A 20,543-nucleotide genomic window follows, 5' to 3' on the forward strand; every position below is an offset into this window, starting at 1 on the left:
GGCCACGTAGTATATAGCACAGCCCATGCAGTATATAACACAGGCCACATAGTATATAGCACATGCCACATAGTATATAACACAGGCCAACTAGCATATAACACAGCCCACGCAGTATATAACATAGCCATGTAGTATATTGCACAGCCCACATAGTATATAGCACAGCCCATGCAGTATATAACACAGTCACATAGTATATTGCACAGGCACGTAGTATATAGTACAGCCCACGTAGTATATAGCACAGCCCATGCAGTTAACAGTCCACGCAGTATATAACACAGGCCACCTAGTATAGCACACAGCCCATGCAGTATATAACACAGCCATGTAGTATATAGCACAGCCCACGCAGTATATAACAGCCACGTAGTATATAGCACAGGCCACGCAGTATATAACACAGGCAACGCAGTATATAGCAATGTGGGCACCATATCCCTGTTAAAAAACAATTAAAATAAAAAATAGTTATATACTCACCTTCCATTGGCATTGTGCATAGGCAGCATCAATAGTAAAAAGTTGGTCCGGGATGGTCGCTGATTGGTCGCAGCTGGCTGGGCGCGACCAATCAGCGAAGCGTGGTTTAAATCCCGCGCCAATGTCGCTGATTGGCCGCAGCCAACCGGGCGCGACCAATCATCGAAGCGTGGTTTAAATCCTGCGCCAATTCGCGTCCGGACAGCGCCTGTCGCTGATTGGTCGCGGCCGGCTGGGTGTGACCAATCGGCGAAGCGTGATTTAAATCCCGCGCCAATGTCGCTGATTGGTGGGACCGGAGCATCGCGAGAAGCAAGAAAAGCTGCCACGGACGCCGGAAGGTGAGAATATCACATTTTTTTTTTTTATTATTATTTTTAACATATCCTTTTACTATTGATGCTGCATAGGCAGCATCAATAGTAAAAAATTGGTCTGGGATGGTCGCTGATTGGTCCCGGCTGTCCGGGCGCGACCAATCAGCGAAGCGGTGTTTAAATCCCGCGCCATAACCCGTGATGACGTACGAGACCGCTAAGTCATCTGAGTAATTTCGCAATGCATCACTGGGAACAGAAACTGCCGAGAGCATTGCGAGGGGCGGGAAAGCTGCGGAGGCGACGGAAGGTGAGAATAGCATGATTTTTAATTTTTTTTAATTATTTTTAACATTATATTTTTTAACTATTGATGCTGCATAGCTAGCATCAATAGTAAAAAGTTGGTCCGGCCGGGATGGGGCGACACACTGGCGCTGACTGGAGGAGAGTGGGGAGGGGCCAATTCACGGCCGGACTAAGCCTGTCGCAGATTTCTGTTACAAACAAACAGACAGACAGACAAACAGACGGAAGTGGACCTTAGACGATTATATAGATAGATTACTTTTATCAGATTCAAGTTATTTCTGTGACCATTGTGGGTATTTCTGTCATTAAACGAGGGCTACCAACAATTTTGACTACGTGTGTAGCTTAATTATACTGTACATAAATAATATGCCCACACGGTGTTTATTTTGACCATTTATTGACTATATAATACCGTCATATAGTGATCTAATAACAACCTCACACTATACTTCAGTATTTTTTTTTTTATTTACCCCAATTGCACCAATTTCCCTGATACAAGCAGAGGCTGAAGCTCAGCCGAGTTCGGATTTCCAGGAGGAACAGTTTTGTGCTCAATGGCGTTATCCAGTTTTACGTAAATTAAGTTCTGTAACCTTCCAACATCTTACAGTTTTTCGTCGTCTTCACGATCTTTGCTTGCTATTTACTTCAATTACCTAGCCTGGACAGAACTGTAGCAAACCCTCAGCTGTGGAACGTTGGTGCCATGTTACTTGTGGTGACAGGTTGCGATGATGAGAGTTTCCCTCCATATTTGTATACTGTGTGCGCTCGCTGTTAAATGAGGCGTCCCCGTGTGTGCGAGAGCGATGAATCCGACTGTAAGAAATCTGCTTGTTTTGCCCATAAAAATCTATATCCTATTAACCGCTTCAGCGTTTCCTGTTTACAGCTGCGTCTCCGTTGCAATGTGTGCTCGATTATTACCTGTAATTGACAGCGGCTCTGTGTATGTGTGGGGGCACTGTGACTTTACCACCCTACAGAACCCCTGGGTGGATTAGAGGTGACCCCGTTATCACAGATTAGGCGACCCCTGAACTCGCCTGTGTTGACAAGGTGCAATCATAGAGGTTGATGAGATGTGAAGAGACGGCGCAGGGTCTACAGAGACCTGTATGGAGTCTTCAGAAAAGACGGATAAACAAAAAAAATCCAGCAACCTAATATACAGGAGCCGGCAGGAGACGCAGCCTCCTAGGGTGCAGGTACCCTCTCTGCTTACCCCCAAACCTGAGCAAACCCTCAGACAATCATAGTTCTCAACGCCGAGTCCTAAAATCAGAAAAAAAAATATAACCAAATGTTGCTAAAAAGTCACTAAAGAATTCAACCTCGTAAAGGTTACAGCCCCATGTAGGTGGGAGCTAGTGCCCTCTTCATCTCCATGCAGCCCCATTGCCTGTATACCCCAAGCCTGCTCTAACGTCACAAGTCTGCAGATCGGCCACACAGCAAGTTGCCCCAATGTCCATGGTCTCCATATTTGTTCGGTGTGAACAGTGTCCATGTCACCCCTAAGTCCCATAATCTTCATGTGTGCCACAATGTCTATAGCCTCCATGCTCCATTCTGCCCCGAGTGCCCAAACTCTTTATACTCACCCCAATATCTTCATGCCTCTCTTCCTAGGTAATATGTCATTAGGCTATAGATGAGCCACATTGTAATTTCCCACAATACCTCCTTATCTAGTTTGCTGCCTCCCACAGCTTCCATACTTTCTCCAGTGCCCACTGCCCTAAAGTCTTCACTCTGTTCCCAGTGACCATAGTTTTAATAATTTGTCCACAACTTCCATACTTGCCTAAATGCTCATAACCTTAGCTATTCTCTACGCTTTTCCCAAAATCCAAGCCCCTCATTGTTGCCCCAATTCCAATAACCTCCAGAATACACATTACTCATTTGGTCCCCAGTAACCAAGACTTTCCCAAAGCTTCTATGTTGCCACCAATGCCCTTACCTTCCATACATACCCTAATTCCCAACACCTCCATGCCTACCCACAAGCGCAAAGCCTTCATGCTTTCTCCAATGTACATACTTTACACCCATTTCCCCAAGACCCAAACTCCTTATCCTTGCCCCAATGTCTACAATCTCCATGTTTTCCCAGAACTCACGGTTGTCATTCTGTTCCCAATGATCAAAGTTTTCATACTTTGTCCCAAGCCTCTATACCACCCTCCATTGCTCGTACCTTCAAAGCATTTCCAAATGTCCAAAGCCTCCGTTCCTGGCCAAATGCACAAGACTGTTAAGTTTTCTCCAATATCCATACCGTCCATACTTTTTCCAGGACTCATCCTCTTTATACATGCCTCAATGCCTGCCACATTGCCTATGGTCTCCATTCTTTTTTCCAGTACCTAGAGTCTTCATTCTGACCCCAAAGCAAAAGTCTTTCATGTGCTCCATAATGGACACGAGCCTCTATGCTGCCTTTAATCCTATACCTTCTATGCACCCTCCAACGCCAATAACGTCCATGCCTGTCCCATAGCCTCCTTTCTGGCTCAGATTCTTCCTGTAACGTTTTCTCTAGTGCCCATACCTCCCATGCTTTTCCCACTGCCCATACTCTCCATACACGCCTGTGAAGAAACCAGAATATATCTCAAATTACCCAGACGACTATGTTTAGCAAACCAAGAAGAATTGACTTTTTATCTGTATGTTGGCTTTTAGATTTAAGTGTTGATTTCTGGTTGGTCAAGAAAACAGACTTTTGTTTGTGTAAGCCTGGAATATTGACTTGTAAGCTGATATTTTATATAACAGTGTGCTCTTATCCTTGATGAATAGTGCGGTCTACTGATATGCTAATTATACTTTGTCTAGCCCAGATAGTTTGTTAATTTTTAAAACAGAGGAGGAAAATGTATGCAAATAGATTACATAATGAAACAAGGCAATTTGGTTGTCACCTTTCTTCCCCTTATCTGTGAGGGTGGACTGAAGGACACTGGGTAAGTCTAAAAACAGGTTACATTCCACTATATAAAGAGAATCTTAGATAGAGAGACTAAGGAGAGAGACAGCCAGAGATTCAGCCAAGACAATCAAAGGACCAGAGACAGGACTGCAGTCATTTCATCATAGCACCATCACGAGGGACACGGACTATCATTCTACAGGAAACAAGCTAAGGGCTTTCGGGTCCAGTTGGAAGAATACAGATCTGCTCCATTGACCATCGCTGGACCATGATATGTTTAGAGAAAGCCAAGATTGGGACCCACTTGTCGCCTGGTTCCATGGAGATGTTCGGATAAGCTAGGTTGTGACTCATGTCAACTGGCCTTGTAAGGACTCAATGGACTGTCAGCTTCCTACGCTTGTCATTACCTCCTTTGGGTGTGCGTACCACAGGTGGGGTAGCCAACCCTGGGAGCTTTGATGTCACATCTGCCATTATCCCGGTGGGTCAGTGGAAGGGTGAGACTCTGTAATGTGCACCATCTTGGGTTATTTTACTAGGACTGTTCTATGTGTTATCTGCCTGTTTTGTGGTTCAATAAAGCATTGCCACACTGTTTTACCATCACCATGTGTTGTCTGAGTAGCATTATTCCCACGTTAAAGGGAGAGCAGCCGTTAGGTGGGATGATCCCTGGTCCATGCGGTTCCGGCCAGCAGACCCCCCGTGCTTCCATAATGCCCACAACTTCCATGCCTTTTGCACTATCCACAGTCCCGATGTCTCCACTTGTCCTAATGACTACAGATCGTTACAGTGGGTCACGTGACTCGTTTACCGTTAATTACATATTTGTTTAGGAAAATAGAAAAATATTTGCTGTAAAATGGAAATAACATTTTAAGATTTTCATTATATCTATAGAACGCCTTATAAATTAATCACAGTTTTGCCACAGGAGAGAGTAACGTGCGGCTGATTATCGTCACATATGTCTGTTAATTCCCCGTGGATTTAGGATTTTCTCTCTTTGTAGGAATTCTTCGGTGCTCGGTGCATTTCTCTTCCCAATGGGCAAATTAATCTCCATCTAATTACTAATCATTAATGACGATAATATGTTAGATGCAGATAAATATATTTACCAGGATGTAATTGCTTTTTCCATACAATAAATGAATCACACGTTGTTTATATTTTTTTTTTTATATTTTAGACTGAGGCTGAATGTAATGTAACTTAACCGTGGTGGAACTAGAAGTACCAGCAATTAACACACCGTAGCTTCGATGTATTAACATTCATCCAAAATTGGGATTTTTTGTTCTACTAACAGTTTTGGAAGCCGATCGACAATCGATGTCAGTGCCATGGTTGTCACCACACCAAGTCGTTCTTCCCTTGCATCTCCTAAAACCTCCTGAGGATACAGGTTTTCAGGAGCTCCATTAGGCAGGAGGTTATTTACACGTGAGAGATAGCGCATCCCAATGAACAGGTGCAGCACAGGAGAAGCAACGAATTCTCACAGGAGAAAATATTCAGTAGTAGAAAAAAAATCCCAAGATTTTATCGCAGCCCTGACATTTCCCATGGGGGCACTTACTTTAAATGACCCCTCCTTCCTTCGGCAGATGTTCTTAGTTCACATTAGGTAAGAGTCATTAAAAATATTGAAGATATTTTTTTTCCATGAGTTCACTCTCGCAGATGTATCATTGCCTGCTGACAATAAATCAGAAGTCATATGTCCACAGATTTATTTTTTTTCTTTTTGCACTAGACATGTTAATCATGATAGGAACCCAGACTGTGCTGAAAAATGGACGGAAAGGGGGATTAACTGTCCAACCGAGAGTAATAGGGGGTAACAAAATTTAAAAAAAGCTGTTACTTGTGGGTTAAAGTAGATTAGCATCTTAGCAGGATGCATAGTAAGTGTTTGGTATGTGGAGGGAGTGATACAAATTTTGCAGTGATACTTCCATGTATTTGATGTAACATCCATGTACCGATTTCCCTTATGGAGATCCAAGTAATAGCAATGCACCCTGGGAAAATTTACACAAAATAGCTTTTTTCAAGAAAGATGGAAACTCGCTGTTTAGTGCCACCTATTGGTATTATGATTATTGCACTTGAAGTTCCTGGGCTCCAATGCTAAATCTGTAACAGAACCCCCTCCGCCATGTACTATTTTTAATATTGGCTTTTACCCATGTGCAGTGGGAACTATGTCCTCGTTAGTGCAATTGACATCTGGTCACATGATAACCCCAGCGCTAGCCGGAATAGCTGCCATATTGGTTGTCACTCACAATAAATGAAAACCTTCCGGTAAGGATTATTTTTGCAGTCAGGACACCTGTGATTCTCGCAGTCTCCATCTTCATAAGTGATCCGTTCCTTTTCATTAAATGGAATAGGCTAATGACGGCGCTTGGCTGCGGCCCAGAACATATGTTAGGTCCATTACATTAGCCACAAAACTTTACAGAAGTTTTGGCAAGCGAGAGGAATTGGCTCAGATCTCTCGAGCAAGGGAAGGGTTAAGGGTTATTGCAAAAATATCTTCTGGTTCTGATAACTCAGGGATGACAAGTTCCAGGCAATTAGTTTAACAAGGGAAGTTTTGGCTTTTTCCTCTGCAGCTTACATGGAGAGGGGCCATATGTGGAGCTTGCTGTAATTTCACATAGGTCCCCTCCTAAGGGAAGCCCTGGAACATGCCTGTGGCCATAGGAGAGAGATAAGTGGCTCCCAGGAGACCGGCATCACTGTGTCACATCATCTCGCCAATGGGAAGTCACTGACTTGGAGGAAACATTCTCAGCTTCTGCCATAATGGGGCTCCCGGGGTGAAAGAAGAGCAGATCATAATAAGGACATAGGGGGCTGCCGAGGGGACCCAGATTTGCTCCTTCCAACGCCAGAAATACATTTATGAGCAAAGACAGATTTCTTTGCTGTAATTTAGGGGCTGCGATGACTATTAAATCCCCCCAACAAACTTGTGCAATCTGGGTTACAAAGGATTAAAAAATAACTGACATTTGTTTACAAATACAACAAAACAGAACAACATAAATAATATTGTAACAAAAGAACAATGAAACAGTCCACTGACAAAACAGATTTAAAGGGCCAGTGTGTCTTATATTGGGAAATTACAGAAGGTGTAGAGGCCGATATTGGTCACACACCAAGACATCGACGTGTCATAAAGTAATCATGGTGAAGACTGGGAGTTTGTGACTTCTTCTCGTTTCAAAGAATAATAGTGAGGATCACCTAATGTAAAATGGCTGATAGCAGGGAACAGTAAAGTGCAGCTACCTGTACAGCAAGCGGAGACAAGTTAGAGTTCAGATTTAACGTCAAGTAAAACAATGTTGAGTTGTAACACATGAATAATGAATACTGTGAATATATCCGGAGAGCTGCATGACCCCGGTAGACCCAACCCCAGGGCGATGCTACCTACTTATAAATTCAGTTCAGGCCTCAATATAAGACACTTTTCTTTAGACCTTAACTGTATGTTGCCAAGGAAAAAAAAGAGTTTTGTTTTTATTTTAATGTCTTACATTATTTAGCTATTTTTGTTAATATATATTTTTATTTACATTTTTTTAATAAAGTAAAAAGAAAGATGTTTTTACATTGATGTCATTATTTCCTGCAAAGAGGCGGGGCTTGTGTGTATTTGCATAAAAAGGGGTGTGTGTATCCATCTATGTTGCATTCTTGGGTTGAGGAGGAAGGAGGCGCTTAAAGGGGTTTACCAAGATCCAAAACCCCTTTCAAAAAGGCTCTTATTACAATTTATATTACTCCCTGATGTTTCCCCCAGTTATTTTCGCTTTTTTTCCAGCCTGCTTAACCATATTCTCTTTGCTTCTGACCGCAGCCATTTTCAGCGTGGCTAAAATCTAGCAATGCACATGGACGATACGGAGGTCATTCTCCTCGGGCGCAGCAGACAAAGCAAAGCTTTGGAGGACGGGGCATCACAGGAGGTGAATGCGATCACATCACGTGTCAGGACGTGCACCAGGTCACTGCAGAAATGTAACTGGAAACTTCCTTATTTTGACCAGTTAAAGCCTCTCAGAATTCTTTGCATATCGCTGGATCGTCACCTAAAGATATTTGGAGATTTGGGATGGATAATTGCACCAGGTCACCCACACTGTGTTATATTTTTTTTTATATTCCGGAGCAGCACAATCTATACATAAACATTTGCCTTTTCTAGATTTTTCCGTGCGTGACCTCGCTCTGTCGCGTCCCTTCCCCCATGCTCATCCCGTATTTCTGTAAATCCCTTGACATATTTTAAAGTGGTGAAATGTCTCGGATTTTGACTTTTTTGACAGCTCTGAATTTGTACTTTGATGAATCGTGAAGGATTTTGGAGTTTGCTCTGACAGTGAAGGTTAATAGAGATCTTATTCAGAGGTCCGCCGCTCTCCGGAACAATAAACCACATTGACACTTGACTGTCTCCGTGATCAGACAGTTTCAATCAGAGCAATGCACAGGGCATTGTATGGACGGAGCGCTGGAGGTAAAGTGCTCTCTACAGTGCCATGAACTGTAAGGAAACCTATGTCCTAAGTGTTATGAGCCCTGAGGAAGAGTCGGTCCACTGCAAAATGTGTCACAAGGCAAAATAGATTAGACATTGACTGCTGTTACTTTTCTTAGTGTACGGAGATGGACATACTGAACATGTTTCCTTTTGAAGACACGTGAATGGTTGTAATGTGTATTATGACATGACTTATTGGTGTTGTATTTTGTCCAATAGTAGGGAGAGTTATGGTTAATTTTTGGGACTAGCCCAGAGTGGGAGGGGATAAGATGAAGACACAGTTTCCTGTCAGGATGTCAGATAGGGCCCAGCGTGCCACAGAAGCAGACCCAAGGTCTGATCAGTCAACAGGGCAGCATTACATTGCTGTCCCTAACTTGAGTGGAGAACAAGTCAGAGGATAGAGCAATCCGGAGTTGAAGGAGAGAGATGAGTGACTGAAGGACAGAGTGATCAACTGGAGATGGTACGGCCCCAAGAGAGGATACAGGCCAGGACGAAACGGTGAACGTGAGATAAAGAGTGCACCAGTGGGAGTTCCAAGCAGTCAGAAGTAGAGAAGCTAAGAACCGGCCATACACTGGCAAACTAGTTCCTTTAAGAGGGAAGAGAATGAGGAACTGCGGGTTGAGAATAGGACTCTCACTAACTGGTCTGTAGTGCTGAGCTGGGTTGTGGTGAAGGCAGGTGAATCCGTGGAGACAGAGTTCAAGCGAGTTCAAAGGAATAAATGGAGACTGTGCGAAAATGTTCCATAATGTAAAGGAAACGTTCATCAAGCTGTCTACCCGCCATCTTTAGAACATAATCCCTACCAAGTTATCGTTCAGTAAAAAGTTTATTTTCTACTGGTCATCTCCATCATTGAACTGTTCAACATTTGGTCCCGGCCAGTCGAAGACACCGGCATCACGCACTCTGCAAGGGCCAATAGCACATGTCCACCCACCCAGACAGGACCCCCATCTTCATTCTACGAGACGACTCGGCAGGTACTTAGAAGGGGACTGAGCAGGCACCTAGAAGAGTCAAGTAAGGACCCGGGAAAGATAATATTTTTTGTTTTGTTTTTAAAGGGAACCTGTCAGCAGGATTGTGCACAGTAACCTACAGAAAGTGTCAGGTCGGTGCCGTTATACTGAATAAAATGATACCTTGGTTGATGAAATCCATCTTTGGTATTTGGTGACTGGTTGGCCACCATTTTGCTGGATTCGACCAGAAATAACGATCAAAAAATAACCTGAAGTAATTACTTCTTGTAACAAGAATGCGCCTATAAGTTCAGGTTCTTGCACAAAATCAGCGATAACCTGACTTTAACCAAAAAACATTAATCAAAGTTTTCCTTTAATCCTGTACATCAGCCGCCTAGCTCCAGAGCGTCCTACAGAAATTACTCATCTTTCCTTTGCGCGGTTTCTCGTAGGCCTCGATGATGATACCGAGCTGTAATGACTGGAGCCGCTTTGCCATATAAAGCTCTTGCAGACCTCAATCACGTCCTGCTCCAGTGAACCAATACTTTCCCATTAACATATCATTTATTCTCCAGATCTTACTTAATTGTGTCCCTTTCCCTGTCCAATTTCATGAATAAAGACGACATTTCCAAAAGGCGGCCATATTAAAAGCCCCTCTGCCGCCCGCCCGCCGTGGCTCTGTGCAGCGGTCTCGCAGATGGATTTGGAGGATTGAGTGCAGACTTAGCCTCCTGCCTATACGGATCTATACATAGATCTCCAGCGCATGCTGGGCTACGAGAACATATCTGAATCGCGGTGTCAAGGCTAATCCTGCCGCTCCCGCTCTGGAAGTCATGCACACAGTCAGGAGTGACTTATTCGCATGGTAATATCTTCTATTGATCTCGCCATATCACAAGAAAAAGAAAAAATCCTGACACCGGGGGATAACAAGGAGTGATTTGCATCTGAAAACGCAGGAGCTTCGGTTGCTTTACAGATGGTAGAAAAAAAAAATAAAGACAAGTATTTTTGTATTGAATTGGAAAAAAAAGAAAGAAAGAGGCGCAAGTCTACTGCTCGGATAAATATGTCTCGTTTATCCCCTGCGAGGCCACAAAACCCAGACAGCTGGCGTATACCAAGTATACAGTGTGGTAACCGGCCCTCGACTTGCTAGGGCGCCCTCCGCCACCATTGTAACCTCTCCATTCCCATCATGTATAGTGGATATGTTACATAGGGCCCTAGAGCGTAACGGACCCACTGCTCCCTCCATATTTATTGAGGAGTACTGCCGATCATAAAAGTGCCTTCCAAGAAAGAGTTAAATTAATGTCAAAGTTCTTCTTCATTAGCAGTTTTTGCCGTTTTATTTTTAATGTAAAATGGCTATATATGTTGCAAAAATTTTCGTGTTGTGAAAAATTGTATTAGAATTTTCCAATGTTTTGCTGGCAGCTGAGCCAATTCTCAAATATTAGAAAGACCTCAGGTGCGATGGCGGATGGGCTAGTGAGTCGCCCACCAGGGCAATGGGGATACTCGGTATCGGGTCCGGTCGCTCTTAAAGGGAATGTCACGGTGGCTGTGACCCGGTCCGTGGCCCTGGGACTCAATTAAAGGGGAATGGTCTTTTAAGGGGTATTGTGAAAGTTTATTTTCGTGACGCCACCTGTGGTTCTCAGTCAGTAGGGACGATGCCGCGCAAAGGGGTCCCCTGGGGTGATAGTATGGTGGCTGGATGGTGACGCTTCCCACAGGTGAAGAGGGGTCCCCAGGGCTCCTAAGGTGTATGGCGATGATGGTGTATGCCGGTGAATGAGTAAAGGACACAGCGCTGCAGTCTTTACCTGGTTTACTGAAGTTGCAACAGGACTCAGTCCAGGGTCCCGGTAACAGGTACATAAGGAGTCCAGGTGGCCTGGAAACAAGTGAAATCCCTTTGGCGAGTCAGGTTGGGAGCCTTCCATTTTGCGCTTGCTATAAGTCCCTTGCTGCCTGAAGTGTCCTAACAAGGTCCTGGTCCTTTTTCTGTCCTGGGACAGTGCCTCTATGATAGGCAGCTTGAGCTGTTCCTTTTGGGGTCTCCGCATGGTGACTCCAGGCTCCAGAATGCTGCTGTACCACAGGCTTAATACGGGCAGTATACGTATAGTCCTATGCCCTCCAGATCTGCTATGGGGCTTGCAGCTCCCCACAGCCTCAGGCTCCCGGTACCCGGTCTCCGTGCTCTGGCTCACAGGAGGCCCACTCGCAGCCTCCCTTAGCCCTAAATCTTTCCTCTGCTCCTTTCCTGTCTCTACTCGACGTCTGCTCTCTCTGGACCAACTGTCTGACTGACTCCTCCTCCAGACCAGGATGTTTATCCAGGGAAGCTGCCCTAAAACCGGGTTTTGAGCTCCCCCTCCTGGCCTGGATTCAGAAGGTGTTGTTTGTGAGGTTACCTTCCAAAGAGATCCCTCTTGTTTCCAGGCATAGCACTACCCTCACTGAGAGGAAGGCAGCACTACTGTGTCATTCTACTTTCACACTAGCGTTAACTGCAATACGTCGCAAATGCGTCGTTTTGCCGAAAAAAACGCATCCTGCAAAAGTGCTTGCAGGATGCGTTTTTCTGCATTGACTAACATTAGCGACGCATTTGCGACGCATTGACACACGTCGCAACCGTCGTACGACGGTTGCGCCGTGTTGTGGCGGACCGTCGGGAGCAAAAAACGTTACATGTAACGTTTTTTGCTCGCGACGGTCCGCTTTTTCCGACCGCGCATGCGCGGCCGGAACTCCGCCCCCACCTCCACGCACTTCCCCGCACCTCACAATGGGGCAGCGGATGCGCTGGAAAAATGCATCCGCTGCCCCCGTTGTGCGGCGGAGACAACGCTAGCGTCGGGGACCTCGGCCCGACGCACTGCGACGGACCGAGCCCGACGCTAGTGTGAAAGAAGCCTTACCCAAACTCCTGGGGTGCCACACTAGCACCCCTGAAAAACGCATCAGAAATTTACATCACAAAAGTGGAATAAGTTTTGACGAATGTATTTCAGTCCCTGGCCGCGGCGCACGGGTGTAGAAAGATTTGAAAAATCTATTAACAGGTAATGAATTTGGCGCATCTTACCACAGTGCATAGTTCATCCAGACCGACGTGCAAAGCTCCTGACTTGATGAATCGGAGGCCATAGACTTTATGGTTGTGCTGTTGGCTGTACCATCCATTTCTGGAAAACACAGTGTTAATCAGCGACCCGGGCGATATGAAACCCAAGAATTATGTAGCAAAGCCTCATTTGCAAAACTCATTATCTAAACCTATGCCTTAAAATGTAATGAGATTTCTCTTCCTTGATTATTCTTGTGATGTCTAAACCGTAATTATTCAAGAACATCTTCATTTAGAATAAGGAAAAAAATATATAAAAAAATGTAAAATAAAAAAAAAGTGAAAATTATTCTAAGGTTATTTATTTTACAGGAGACACATCCTTGTCCCATCATAGCATTGCATTGTGTGCCTGGCACAATCGCTGTGGTTACTCCATGTTCCAAATCAAAATGCAAAACTGGTGCAGTGATTTAGATTAATGTTATAGGTGCACATTTCACTCGGCCCTTGGAGGTAGATGACTGGTGCATAGTGCGTATCACAACTGGTGCCAATGGTCCTGATGGATTCAGAATCCAAAAATAGTTCACATTAAGAACTTGGATGTCATACCTGTGGGTTCAAACCTTTGACCTTGTGCTTTGTGGTCGGCTCCTCAGTCTGCCGTGCCACAGCAGAAACACATTTTCTCCAGGTGTTTCGTTTCTGACACCCTTGCTTCAGTCTTTTTAGGGTTACAGGTGTTTTCATTTACTTATTTGTCTGCCCTGTCACCTTTCGAATGCAATTTTATATACTTTCCCCGGCTGGTATTTCCTGCTGGTGATAGTCTCATTTGTATGTCCAGCCATACCTCTATAGTTTATGCCAGTCAGTGAAAGACCAGCTAAAGTTTCTCTCTTTGCTGTTTGTGTTTTTTATCCCGCACCTACATATCTTCTGTTTCTTCTTAGGAAGGGGGCGGCATATTTGTATGTACTTAATCCTTTGTTTTGTATTTCTTGGTTTATTTTACTCACTCTGGGATCTCTATTTCAGCACACTTTCCCTTCTGTAGGTAATTTACATTTTTCTCTGATTTCTGGTTCTTTAGGAGGTACGTGAAGGGCTCGACAGCCTTTCAGGCAGCATAGGTCCAAGTTGCCATCGTCTAGTCTGAGGTTAGGACTATCTCGGCTCACGCTGGTATCACTAGGGGCTACAAGACCTCTAGTCTGTATAGGAACCGGCAAGGTCAGTTGCAATTTTTAGTGTGTTACCTATTTTAGAGCGAGTTGCTACACTATCATAACATTGGACTTGTGTAAAATGCTGTTTGCCTCTAGCCAATTGGCCACCTTTGACCCTAGGCAATTTATGTTGGTGGACTGTGTGACCATATTATTTAGGCATTACAGGTCCTTCTCAAAAAATTAGCATATAGTGTTAAATTTCATTATTTACCATAATGTAATGATTACAATTAAACTTTCATATATTATAGATTCATTATCCACCAACTGAAATTTGTCAGGTCTTTTATTGTTTTAATACTGATGATTTTGGCATACAACTCCTGATAACCCAAAAAACCTGTCTCAATAAATTAGCATATCAAGAAAAGGTTCTCTAAACGACCTATTACCCTAATCTTCTGAATCAACCAATTAACTCTAAACACATGCAAAAGATACCTGAGGCTTTTAAAAACTCCCTGCCTGGTTCATTACTCAAAACCCCCATCATGGGTAAGACTAGCGACCTGACAGATGTCAAGAAGGCCATCATTGACACCCTCAAGCAAGAGGGTAAGACCCAGAAAGAAATTTCTCAACAAATAGGCTGTTCCCAGAGTGCTGTATCAAGGCACCTCAATGGTAAGTCTGTTGGAAGGAAACAATGTGGCAGAAAACGCTGTACAACGAGAAGAGGTGACCGGACCCTGAGGAAGATTGTGGAGAAGGACCGATTCCAGACCTTGGGGAACCTGAGGAAGCAGTGGACTGAGTCTGGTGTGGAAACATCCAGAGCCACCGTGCACAGGCGTGTGCAGGAAATGGGCTACAGGTGCCGCATTCCCCAGGTAAAGCCACTTTTGAACCATAAACAGCGGCAGAAGCGCCTGACCTGGGCTACAGAGAAGCAGCACTGGACTGTTGCTAAGTGGTCCCAAGTACTTTTTTCTGATGAAAGCAAATTTTGCATGTCATTCGGAAATCAAGGTGCCAGAGTCTGGAGGAAGACTGGGGAGAAGGAAATGCCAAAATGCCTGAAGTCCAGTGTCAAGTACCCACAGTCAGTGATGGTGTGGGGTGCCATGTCAGCTGCTGGTGTTGGTCCACTGTGTTTCATCAAGGGCAGGGTCAATGCAGCTAGCTATCAGGAGATTTTGGAGCACTTCATGCTTCCATCGGCTGAAATGCTTTATGGAGATGAAGATTTCATTTTTCAGCACGACCTGGCACCTGCTCACAGTGCCAAAACCACTGGTAAATGGTTTACTGACCATGGTATTACTGTGCTCAATTGGCCTGCCAACTCTCCTGACCTGAACCCCATAGAGAATCTGTGGGATATTGTGAAGAGAAAGTTGAGAGACGCAAGACCCAACACTCTGGATGAGCTTAAGGCCGCTATTGAAGCATCCTGGGCCTCCATAACATCTCAGCAGTGTCACAGGCTGATTGCCTCCATGCCACGCCGCATTGAAGCAGTCATTTCTGCCAAAGGATTCCCGACCAAGTATTGAGTGCATAACTGAACATTATTATTTGATGGTTTTTTGTTTGTTATTAAAAAACACTTTTATTTGATTGGCCGGGTGAAATATGCTAATTTATTGAGACAGGTTTTTTGGGTTATCAGGAGTTGTATGCCAAAATCATCAGTATTAAAACAATAAAAGACCTGACAAATTTCAGTTGGTGGATAATGAATCTATAATATATGAAAGTTTAATTGTAATCATTACATTATGGTAAATAATGAAATTTAACACTATATGCTAATTTTTTTAGAAGGACCTGTATATAGCATAACATATGGGACGGCACCAAAAGGTGACACATACAATACCACTCCATCTGAAGCCAGCTTTGAGGTTACAAAAACAATAAGTTTGCATACCATAGTAGCTCCTCGGAGGTGGAGCTATGAGATGTGTACTGATATATACAGTGTAGTATCCATCTTTTATTACACTATAATAAAAATATTATATCACCGCTTAATAGTAGTGACAAAGGGGCCACCCGGCCCCCTCTGGTGGGAGGCCAGAGAGGAATTATGCACTTGCCTTTAATTTCACGATAAGGCTGAACAAAAAATAAAATCTGAATACTAAATATCCACATTAAAAAAAACTAAAAAATTGTAGGAAATGTTATAGGAGATATTCTGTAGGATTATAAAAGGGATAAGTTCAGAAAGTGGTTGTCTAGAATTGATCGACATAATTAAGACATGACTGCCTTTACCTCCACTGATAAGCTGTTACCAGCAATGGCGGCGGCAGGTAGTAAGCTTTGTCTAGAACAGCACAGCTCCATATATGGAGTAGTGGCCAATCTCAGGTATTGCAGCTCAGCTCCTATTGAAGTGAATGAGTTCTTAGCTGCAGCACAGAGAACGACCATCACACAATATATGGAGCTGTGCTGCACCATACATGGTTTACTTCTGGCCGCCTCCAGGGCTGATAACAGCTCACTGATGGTTATTCCGAGTGTCGGACCTCATCAATCTAATATTGATGACCTGGGCAACCCCTTTTATTGAAGTCAAAACACAAAATAATATAAACCCTATAAACAAAAAAAATAAAATTAGCAATGCGAGCGATTTCTTTGACGAATTGGGGACATTAATTGTTAGAACCCTACTATTCATAAATTTAGGAGTCGCTAAAAAAAAAAAGTGTAAATTTGGCCCAAATATATCTAGATAGCTCACAAGACTTCTAAGTTTTGGTGAAACTCAATGGAAATTAAATTTTTGGGTCCAATTTGGCCCTAATTTTTTTTATATAAATTCGATATTTCCCCCCCAAGCTCCATATAAACTCTCCATAACCAAAATCCGTCATCGCTAACAGGTAGCGCCTTCCATGTCGTCAGCATATGGCAGCCACATGGGCTCCGCCAGTGTTTGTGTAGCAAATAAGTATGATTTACTGCGTTCCCGAGTCACAGCATCTGCGGCAGAACGAGGGGGGAAAGTCCTCGCCATAATGGCGGTATAATGAACTGTTAAACGATAATGAAGTTCTTATCCCGTCCTCATGTCCCGTCCTCACGAAAACCAAACAAATCCATCATGATTAATACGGCTGGTACCGACGCAACCTAATTAATTGGTAATGAGAACGCAGTTATTTATAAGGAGAGGGCTCGTAATGGTAATTAACCCCGGCCGTGCCGACAGCTACGCAAGCGGATTTATGTGCTGAGCATCATGATAGTCGGCGACTAATGGAGGATCCTAATGGAAGCAGGGTGCAGATCCTGCTCAGGATTCCTCAGAACATGGATAGATGGGTACCTGCCCGTTATGCCAGTCTTGGGTTTAAAAACCGGCACATTTGCAGTAAATACAGCTACAAAAACATCCCAAGTTGATGCACTACTCCTGATTGGGGGGACTTCCTAAAATGTTCGTAATGGGGCCCTAGGATTAGAGGGCTGCCCTGCACAAGATGTGCCAATTGCCGACACGGAACTTAAAATTTCTAATCCTCAATGATGTAAAATCTGTGCATGGGGTCCCCAACCTAACTTTTGCCATTCTGGGTGGTGGAAGGGTATTTGTGTGCCATCTGGCTGGTCCCCATATACATTAGAGGGAAGCCTGGTCTCTCTGGCTCAGACAGCGGACTCAGACGACTGCTTAATCCCCATGTTATATCGTCCATAAATAATGGTATATATGCTATGAAGTCAGCCATAATGGGTCCCATGCAGGATGAAGGGCCTCCGTTCTTGCTCCTCATGGGCAGTCTAAATCGATTCAGGGTTAATTATCAGACAAAGGATGAGCAAGCAGTTTGTTCTTTCATTTCAATGGGGGGTATATACTGCGCCTTCACAAACACTGATAATAACCCAACAATTTCTGTACAACTATCTATGTGCATGGGGCCTCCTGACTCTTCACCAGCAGATGATGTGGGGGATTGGCCATGTTCAATTTCAACATGTCTGATCTGCGCTCAAAGCTGTCCGTCAGCTGTTTATTCTCCTCTACCACTTGAGACACCCAAGCGTGCTCGGCTGAACAGAGACAATAGATCGGTGTAGCTGTAGAGACCGCAGATAAAGAAGGATGCAGGGACAAAGAGGAGTCAGAAAGCAAATAACGTTTTTTTAACTTTCCTTTAACTTCCAACCCAACAAAGAATAACAACAGTTTTCCACGCAGGGAACTTAGGTACACGATCACAATTTCACAGTAAATCCTATCTACTATATAGGCGCCCTGAACTAAACCCGCGAAACACGACAGCGCCTCACTAGTGACCCACTAACAAGAACAAGTCAACCAAGTTCACTTATCAGCGTTGTTTCAACGATGCAGTCCTGATGGTGAAGCTCCGTCAGCGGCGTAGTCCTGATGGTGAAGCTCCGTCAGCGGCGTAGTCCTGATGGTGAAGCTCCGTCAGCGACGTAGTCCTGATGGCGGGGGAAGGAGGTGTCCTCCGTTGACGGGCCCAGGTGTAGATTCGAGTCCAGAATGTCTTTTGCGGTGCTGCGTTACCTCCCACAGGCGGACGTTGATCCGGGGTAACAGTTTCCACGTTCAGAGAGGGGTCTTTTTGAGAAGAATTAGCAGAATAATCGGTATCAGTCACAGCTAAGAAAAACCCAGGAGGGCCCGGAGCACTCTGTGGCAAGATGCTCCCGGGGAGCACGGTAATATTGTCCCTGAGCTGATCAGCGCTACCCCTCTGCCTGGGGGGTCGCTGACGACGAGTGCGCCTCTTTTTGGGGGCTCTGGTAATTGCCCGCAGTGTCTGTTGCACGTTCTCCCCCTGCTTCCAGCAAGTCTCACTGCGGCCTGCACACACACAACAACTGCGCTGCAGTTTCCTCTCCTCAGAGATTTCCCGCGCTTCTCTGTCCCTGCTTTCGCGCGTTTTGCTTTTTATCCTCTCCTCTCCCTGCGTCACTCTGCCTCCTGTCACATGAGCCTGGCTTCCCATGCGCCCCTCAAATCCGTCCCCCGGAACCCCGACTCCCGGCAACAATGGTTCCACCCGTCTGCACAGCTCACCAGGTCCCTGTCCCCTACATTCCCCCACCCTGTATGCTCGCCAGTCCCCGGGCGAGGCCTTCGCACTGACAGGTCGCCCATCTGACGGGTTGTTCCACACTTGGGTCTGTCTAGTGTGTAAGTCAGGACTGTAGCGAGTTGGGGGTCTACCGGCAGTAGAACGTTCAGAACGTCGTGACTCGGGTCCTTGTGTAGGGGGTGTTGGGGGAATGTCGTCAGCGGAAGGGTGACTGGTCAGGGGTAGTGTAGTAGTCGAGATAGGGGGAGTATTTTGACGCCGTTCTTCTTCATCATCTTCTTCATCCCACCAATGGTTGTTGGGGGACTCAGTCGTAGGTGGCTCTTCCCTGATTGCGGATTCCGGGGTGTCCGAGTCAACAGAGCGACACAACCGGAGCATGTTGCGATGAAGAATGCGAGTACCTGTACTTCCGGGGGCCTCAGACTGCACTTCATATACAGGTCCATGCGGGTCTATACGGCGAAGCACCCGATAGGGTGTTTTTTCCCAACGATGGTCTAACTTGTTTTGCGGTCTTTGCTCTCGAACGAGTACTCGATCACCTGGCCGGAACTCTGGGGGTTTTGCTGTAGGGGTGCTCCGATGCTCCACTTCCCGAATTCGAGTGTGTACCAGTCGGTGTAAGGTCTGCAGCCGATGCCGATGATCACGCAACCACGAAGCCATCCCTGTTCGGGGGCCTTCTTCCTCCGAAGACAGTTCCAGATCTGTCATGCCTTTTCCTGGGCGCCCAAAGACCACTTCATACGGGGTGCGTCCTGTGACTTGATGAACTCTATTGTTGTAGACCCACACTAGGTCAGACACATACTCCGGCCAGCGGGCCTTCTGATCTTGTTCTAGCGCACGCAGCATTTGAAGCAAAGTCCGGTTAAACCGCTCACAAGCCCCGTTTCCCTGGGGATGATACGGTGTGGTGCGTGACTTATCAATGCCGTAGAGGCGATGCAGCTCTTCCATGACTTTGCCCAAGAAACAGGCGCCTTGATCCGAATGTATTCGCCTCGGACAGCCGTAAACTTGAATAAAGTTCTTACAGATAGCGCTCGCCGCCGACTCAGCCGTCTGATCACGGGTAGGGGTGACTACCGCGAATTTTGAAAAATGATCTACCATAACGAGGCAGTGTTCGTAGCCTTGATGCGCTGCTCCAATGGTAATGTAGTCTATCATTAATACTTCAAAAGGGGCAGACGTCGTGATGCTCTGCACAGGCGCCCTTTCCTCCGGTGACTTGGTTAGCTCACATTGTCGACATTGTCTACAGGCAGTCTGTACTTCCGCAAGCAGCCGAGGATGATAGAACCGAGTTTGCAGCCACTTAAACGTCCTCTTCACTCCGAAGTGTGCCCCGGACTCATGAGCTTCTTTAGCAACTGCGGCCACCACGGGCCCTGGTAAGACCATCTGCCAGGTCGGCTCGGAATCTTCCTGAGCCATGGTTAAGTGGCATAAGAGCCCGTCCTGAAGAGTTAGGCGCTCCCACTGCCGCAGAAGAAGGTTCAGGTCTGACGGGAGAGTTTGTCCAGGGGTTCTCACGGGCAATAGACCATTCGTTAT

General features: G+C 45.3%; 1 long non-coding RNA gene across 2 annotated transcripts in view; it reads right to left on the reverse strand.

The window, feature by feature from the left end:
* The window catches only part of LOC143787680 (uncharacterized), a 134,131-nt gene that overhangs the window by 75,099 nt on the left and 38,489 nt on the right, over positions 1-20,543 (reverse strand). For both annotated transcript variants that reach the window (XR_013218438.1, XR_013218439.1), the window contains exon 2: positions 12,731-12,830. This is a non-coding gene — a long non-coding RNA (uncharacterized LOC143787680). The remainder of the gene's footprint in view (positions 1-12,730; positions 12,831-20,543) is intronic.

This window comes from Ranitomeya variabilis, chromosome 8 (assembly GCF_051348905.1).
Source record: "Ranitomeya variabilis isolate aRanVar5 chromosome 8, aRanVar5.hap1, whole genome shotgun sequence".
Classification (NCBI taxonomy): Eukaryota; Metazoa; Chordata; class Amphibia; order Anura; family Dendrobatidae; genus Ranitomeya; species Ranitomeya variabilis.